The sequence below is a fragment of the Cannabis sativa genome, chromosome 1 (genome assembly GCF_029168945.1).
Source record: "Cannabis sativa cultivar Pink pepper isolate KNU-18-1 chromosome 1, ASM2916894v1, whole genome shotgun sequence".
In the NCBI taxonomy this organism is placed as follows: domain Eukaryota; kingdom Viridiplantae; phylum Streptophyta; class Magnoliopsida; order Rosales; family Cannabaceae; genus Cannabis; species Cannabis sativa.
Window position 1 is genome coordinate 65,495,535 of NC_083601.1, and position 7,523 is coordinate 65,503,057.

Here is a 7,523-nt window from a genome sequence, read left to right on the forward strand (position 1 = left end):
TTGTGACAAAATATTTTAGTCACTAAATCTTTTCTACGACCGACTTTCAGTGACTAAATAGCGACTAAAAATAATTAGTCGTAAAAAAATTTAGGTGACTAATTAATGAGTTTTAATGACTAAAAATTTAGTCATTGAAAAAGAGTTTTCTTGTAGTGGTTTAATACATATATCAACTATAAATTGAAAATAGAAATTTGTTTAATTTGGTAATTTATTGCATGATTTATTTAGGTATGTAATAATTATGTTAATTTGTATAATTGTGCATTTAATTATATATTACCAAATTTATGTAATTTATTGTCTAAATTAATTTTGAAAAATCTGTCATTAATTTCATATTAAGGAATTAGCATTTAATTAATTATCATACATTAATTGTATTAATTTGTATTTATTTGACAAATTTGTGTTTAATGCAATTAATTTAGCATTTTTTGATTTAAATCCGATACATAAATTGCTTTTATAGGGCTAGATATATTTAGAAATATTCAAACATTAAGATAAGTTGAATATTTTATTTAGCACATTAAGGTTCATAAAAACTTCATAAAATTATTCATAAAATATTCATAAAACTTTATAAAATGAATAAAATATGAATAAAACGTAAGTAATTTTGTGGTTTGACATAAGAAAATATGAACCTGGGACAAATGCTCATATCTAGAACGGTTTTTAATGATCTTCAGACGACCACACTAGGAGCACTAATCTCAGTGATTGTCTATTATGTTAATAACAAAATTACTTTTAAGTAGAGCCCAATACCTAATGTCTAAAGTGAAAATATAATTTTAAATAATTAGGGAGTAGTCAGAGCATCTTTAATTATATAAAATTATATATTAATTGAAATTCACCTTAATGGACAAAACTTGTAATTAATTATTTAGATATAATAATTTTACCCCACAGGGATTTTATTATATTTTTATAATTAATTAGGATAATATATTAAGTTAAATTCTCTTAATTTACCCCACAGGGAATTATGAGGATTTGATTTAATAGTGTTATCACAAATTTTAATTAAAGATAGGTTTCATTCCTCCATTAATCTAAATTAAATATTTCATTAAATCTATCATAAAGTTCATATAATTTTATTAGATTTAAAATTTAGCCCACAGGTAATTTTAGATTTAATAAAATTTTCATCTTCATCATATTTATATATTGGTAAAACATGAATTCATTAAAGCCTCAATTTCTTTTAACATCTAAATTTGTAATCCTATTCTTGCAGCTATTTCATCCACCTCTAAATACGCTGAAATCACAAGTGAAATCCCTGAGCTTAGGAGTGACAACTTCAAAATCTAAAAGGAACGAGTTCTTCTCCACCTAGCTTGCACTGACATGGACTATGCAATAAGGAAAGATGAACCAGCTGCTATCATTGATACTAGCACTATTGTTGAGATTGCACTGCGTGAAAAGTGGGAGCAATCTAATCGTCTTTGCATCATGTTCATTATGTCCAAAATTCCTATGGGAATGCGTGGATCGGTGGAGCCACCTGAGAAGGTGAAAGATTTTATCAAAGTGATGGATGAGCAATTTGACACTTCAAAATCTTTGTTCATCAACCTCATCCAAGAGTTCTCGTCCACAAAACTCACCGGTGTTAAAGGAGTTCGAGAACACATTTCTAAAATGAGGGACATCACTGCTCATTTGAAGAAACTCGTTGCTATCATTCCTGATACCTTCCTGGTTCATTACATCCTTCACAATCTTCCTCCACAGTATGGGCCTTTCAAAATTTCCTATAACACACATAAAGAAAAATGGACTATCAATGAATTGATGACCATGTGTGTTCAAGAGGAAGCCAGGAGCAAGGAGAAAGTGTTCACCTGACCACTCAACCTAAGAAACGCAAACCATTCAAGAAGAACAAAGGGAAAAAGCCCGTGGCTCCCAAGGCTGCCATAAAGAAAGATTCCATCAAATGTTTCTTTTGTAAACAAAAGGGACATGCGAAAAAGGAGTGCAGCCAGTTCAAGAAATGGATGGATGACAAAGGTAATCAAATTTCCTTAGTATGTTATGAATCTAATATGGCTAATGTTAATCTTAACACATGGTGGATTGATTCCGGTTCAACAATTCACATAACAAATTCCTTGCAGGATATTCAAAATCTAAGGAAGCCAGTGGCAAGTGAGCAAAGCATCTTATCTGGAAATAAGATGGGCTCACATGTGGAAGCTATTGGAACATGCAATTTAGTTTTAAGTAGTGGTTTTATTTTAAAATTGGAAAAGACTTTTTATGTACCAAGTTTCTCTAGAAACTTGATTTCAGTTTCAAGACATATACCCTTTGGTTTTTCCTTTACATTTTCAGACAAATATTTCAATTTATATTATAAATATGAATGTGTTGAAAATGGTATTTTGTCTGATGGTCTTTACTGCCTTAATTTACAAAATAATACCACTAATAATGTTATGCATGTTCACGCTGGCACTAAAAGATGTGTTATGAAAGAGGATTCCTGTACATTGTGGCACCGGAGATTGGAACATATCTCCATTGATAGAATTAAAAGGTTGGTAAAACATGGGGTACTCAATACCTTAGATTTTACTGACTTTGATACTTGTGTGGATTGTATTAAGGGAAAGCAAACCTCCAAGTCTGTCAAAACTGGTGTCCATAGGAGTTCTGAAATATTAGAAATCATACATACTGATATATGTAGTCCAGACATGGACTCACATGGTCAGAAATACTTCATCTCATTCATAGATGATTACTCACGCTACATGTATATCTACTTACTTCATAATAAAAGTGAAACATTAGATGTCTTTAAGATATTTAAGGCTGGAGTAGAGAAACAATGCAACAAGCAAATTAAGATAGTGAGATCAGATAGAGGAGGTGAGTATTATGGTAGATACACAGAAGATGGAAAAGCACCTGGTCCATTTGCGAAGTTTCTTGAAGAAAATGGGATTGTTGCCCATTACACCTTGCCCGGTACACCCGAACAAAATGGTGTTGCAGAAAGAAGAAACCGAACATTAATGGACATGGTGCAAAGTATGCCTAGTAGCAACTCTAACCTTCCTAAATCCTTGTGGACTGAAGCTTTAAAGACATCCGTGTACATATTAAATCGAGTTCCAACAAAGGCAGTCTCAAAAACTCCTTTTGAATTATGGAAAGGTTGGAAACCAAGTTTGAATCATGTACGCATTTGGGGATGTCCATCTGAAGTCAGAATGTATAATCCACAAGAGAAGAAATTGGACCCAAGGACCATAAGCGAATTCTTTATAGGGTACGCTGAAAAGTCTAAAGGTTACAAGTTTTATTGTCCATCTCATAGCACAAGAATTGTGGAATCAAGGAATGCAAAATTTCTTGAGAATGCCTTGATCAGTGGGAGTGATCAATCAAAGGATTTAGGTCCTGAGAAAGATCCTTCAGAACCTTCCACTTCAAAAGCAAGATTGATAATGGTTAACACTCCTGTAGTTCAAACGAATGTTGAACAACCATTACCAATCACTGAAGATCCACAAGTTGGTAATGTTAATCCAATAGATCAAGATGTTCAAGAGTTGCTTGCAACTGTTGAACAACCTGCTGAACCAGCTGCTGTTCCCCAAGAGCCTGTTGGTAAAGTCTTAAGAAGATCTACTAGACCTGTCAAACCAAAGATTTACAAAGACTATGTTGTGTATTTATTAGAATATGATATTTGAATTGGAAATGATCCAGAAATGTTCTTACAAGCTATGAACAGTAGAGAATCAAAATTGTGGTACAATGCTATGGATGATGAAATGAATTCTATGAGGTGCAACAAAGTCTGGGAACTTATAAAGTTGCCTAATGGGGCGAGAGCCATTGGTTGTAAATGGGTCTATAAAACTAAGAAAGACTCATTAGGCAACACTGAGAGATACAAAGCGAGACTTGTTGCCAAAGGATTCACTCAAGAAGAAGGAATTGACTATACGAAGACTTTTTCTCCTGTATCAAAGAAAGATTCCCTTAGAGTCATCTTGGTATTAGTTGCTCATTTTGATTTAGAGCTGGAGCAGATGGATGTAAAAACTGCTTTTCTGAATGGCGATCTAGAGGAGGAGGTATACATGAAACAACCAGAAGGATTCTCCTCTAGTGAAGGTCAGGATTTGGTATGCAAGCTTAAGAAGTCCATCTATGGATTAAAAGAAGCATCCCATCAATGGTATTTAAAGTTTCATGATGTCATCTCTTCTTTTGGATTTGAAGAGAATGTCATGGATCAATGCATATACCTGAAGGAAAGTGGGAGTAAGATCTGTTTTCTTGTTTTATATGTGGACGATATTCTTCTTGCATCCAATGATAAAGGGTTGCTACGTGAAGTGAAACAATTTCTTTCAAAGCACTTTGAGATGAAAGACATGGGTGAAGCATCTTATGTCGTAGGCATTAAGATTCATAGAGATAGATACCAAGGTATCTTAGGTTTATCTCAAGAAGCCTACATCAACAGAGTTTTAGAAAGATTTCATATGAAAGATTGTTCACCGAGCGTTGCTCCAATTGTGAAGGGTGATAAATTAAATTTGAGCCAATGTCCAAAGAATGATTTTGAAAGTGAAGAAATGAAGAACATTCCTTATGGTTCTGCTGTCGGAAGCCTAATGTATGCTCAGGTGTGCACAAGACCCGACATCGCTTATTCTGTCAGAATGTTAGGAAGATTTCAGAGTAACCCGGGGATAGACCACTGGAAAGCTGCAAAGAAAGTAATGAGGTATCTTCAGGGTACTAAGGATTACAAACTGATGTTCAAACGAACTGACAATATAGAAGTAGTTGGCTACTCAGACTCAGACTTCTTTGGTTGTACTGATTCACGTAAATCTACATCTGGTTACGTGTTTATGTTTGCTGGTGGAGCTGTGTCCTGGAGGAGTAACAAACAAACTTTGACTACTACTTCTATTATGGAGGCTGAGTTCGTTTCTTGTTTTGAGGCTACATCACATGGTGTATGGCTATAGAGTTTCATTTCAGGCCTTAGAGTGGTTGATTCCATTGCAAGGCCACTAAAGATGTTCTGTGACAATTCAGCTGCTGTTTTCATGAATAAGAACAACAAAAGTGGAAGTCGAAGCAAGCAGATCGACATTAAGTACTTAGCTATTAGAGAACGTGTTAAAGAAAAATAAAGTGGTCATTCAACACATTAGCACTGAATTGATGATTGCCGATCCTATGACAAAAGGCTTGCCACCTCATAAATTCAAGGATCATGTAGAGAACATGGGACTTGGTTCCCTTATATAATTTGTACAAATAAAGTTATTATTAATGAAACTCTTATTTTGATTTTTCTCATATTTATGCGCATCTTAATTTTACATTTGAGAAAATTTTCAGAGGACATGAATAAACATAAGGTTTAGGGTTTATTCACTTAAGTACATTGCCACATAAAGTACATTGTTATATAGTAAATGTGTTGTAATACATGGAAGATAATACTCGACTCCTAATGAGGACATGTCATTATGATTCGTATGTTTATTATATAATGAGGAACGTTGGGTTTGAATGTTTTAGTTTAAATGCTGACCAAGTGGGAGAATATAAGAATATTTTAATTATGGAAATAAATTTTCTATTTAAGGAAATTAATAAATAATTGATTTTCTGATAAATGAATATTTTATATTCATTGAATCTTGACAAAATCAATTATGTAATAATATTCTATATATAGTTAGATTTCTACATTCATTACCTGATTTGATTTCCTGAATTAATTGTCAAAATATTCTGACAATTAATGTGGTGCAGATACTGATGGAGTATCTCACATATAAATATAGGGTCTCGGTCCCCGAGCTTCTCACTCATTCTGAATTCATTCAGCAAATTCCATCTAAAGAGAGTTAAGAGAGCGAGGAAGCCCGAACTCCAATACTGAAGCTATCGTAGGGATTGAAGCTCAAAGATCAATGGCTGGAGGTATATTGATCTTTCATTGCATATGTTTACGATATGTTTATATTTTATTTCTGCATTACATATCGTTTATATATATGCTTATTTCATATACTATATTATAGTCTAACACGACAAACTACTTCCGGATAAGAACAAAAAGCAGTTATCAGCAGTTATTTCATTAACCACATGTTGTAAATATGAAACGTGAGGATTGTCCAGTTTCATGAACGGTTACTTAAATAAAATCAAAAGAAAATAACTGTCATTCCTAGAACTCTTATAAATATGGACGAAACCTAGGAGAAAAGGGATGGATCATTTTTGGGAAGGAAAAATCCTATGAGATTAAGTGAATATCCAGAGAGAATATCTTATAATCAAGACACATTATAAAGAAATACTCAGAAATAATACTGACTCATGAAGTAAGTAGATTTTAACTACAAAGCCACGTAAAAGCTCTTGATGTTTTATCTATATTTATTAATTGTAAATAGTTACTTTTTATTTACAAGGCTACATTTATTGTTAACAAAAATCTGAATTAACAAATTGTATTCTACAAATGTAGAGCGTGAATAGTAAATTTTGAAGAAGCTTTAAATAGAGAATGAGTTTAGAGTATTTGATGTAGCGTATTTTTAGTTAGAGCACTTATATATATAGAATCGTAGCGTGAATAATGAATTCTATAAATGTAGAGCATGAATAGTAAATTTTAAAGAAGCTTTAAAAAAGAGGAGTTTAGAGTATCTGATGTAGCGTGTAGGGGTGTTCATTGGATCACATCCAATAGATTTGGACCCAATCGATCCAATCTAATTATTTATTGGATATTAGATTTTATCATCTGATCCAATCCAATCAAATTGAGTCATCCGATTCGATCCGATCCAATGAATGTATTGGATTGGATCAGTTCCAACCATTGGATGCATTAACTGGTTTTCTATTGGATTAGATTAGATCCATCTATCCATTTTAGCTACCATTTACACTACAAGATATATCAAATTAGTGGCGGGAATCCACCGCTTATAATTTTTTTTCTTAAAAAATAAAAACGGACTATTAGCGACAAAATTTGGGGTTCGTCGCTAATACTGCCATTATTAGCGGCAAATTTGACCCGCCGTTAATAAGTCTGTTGTAAATTGATAAAATTATTATAGTGTTAAGCTGATTTCATTAAAATAAAAAAAATATACATAAAAATATTATTTAAAGCCTAATAATCCAACATACATAATAAATATTAGTTTAGTCCAACCTAATTCTCATGATCTCATATTGAAACTGCCAAAAAATAAAACTTACTTATTCAATACGCATCTACAATTTATTATTGTTTAGGAAGATGAGAATTAATATTTTAGATTTAATTTTTTTTTTCTTTAAGCTGATATGTCCAGGTGCACAATAAGAATAATATCAATAAATATTTTTTAAAATAAAATATATTAAATATATAAAATTATAAACATATTTCAAAAATATATAAATTTGATTGGATGACCATTGGATGATAATTGGATCAGTTCGAT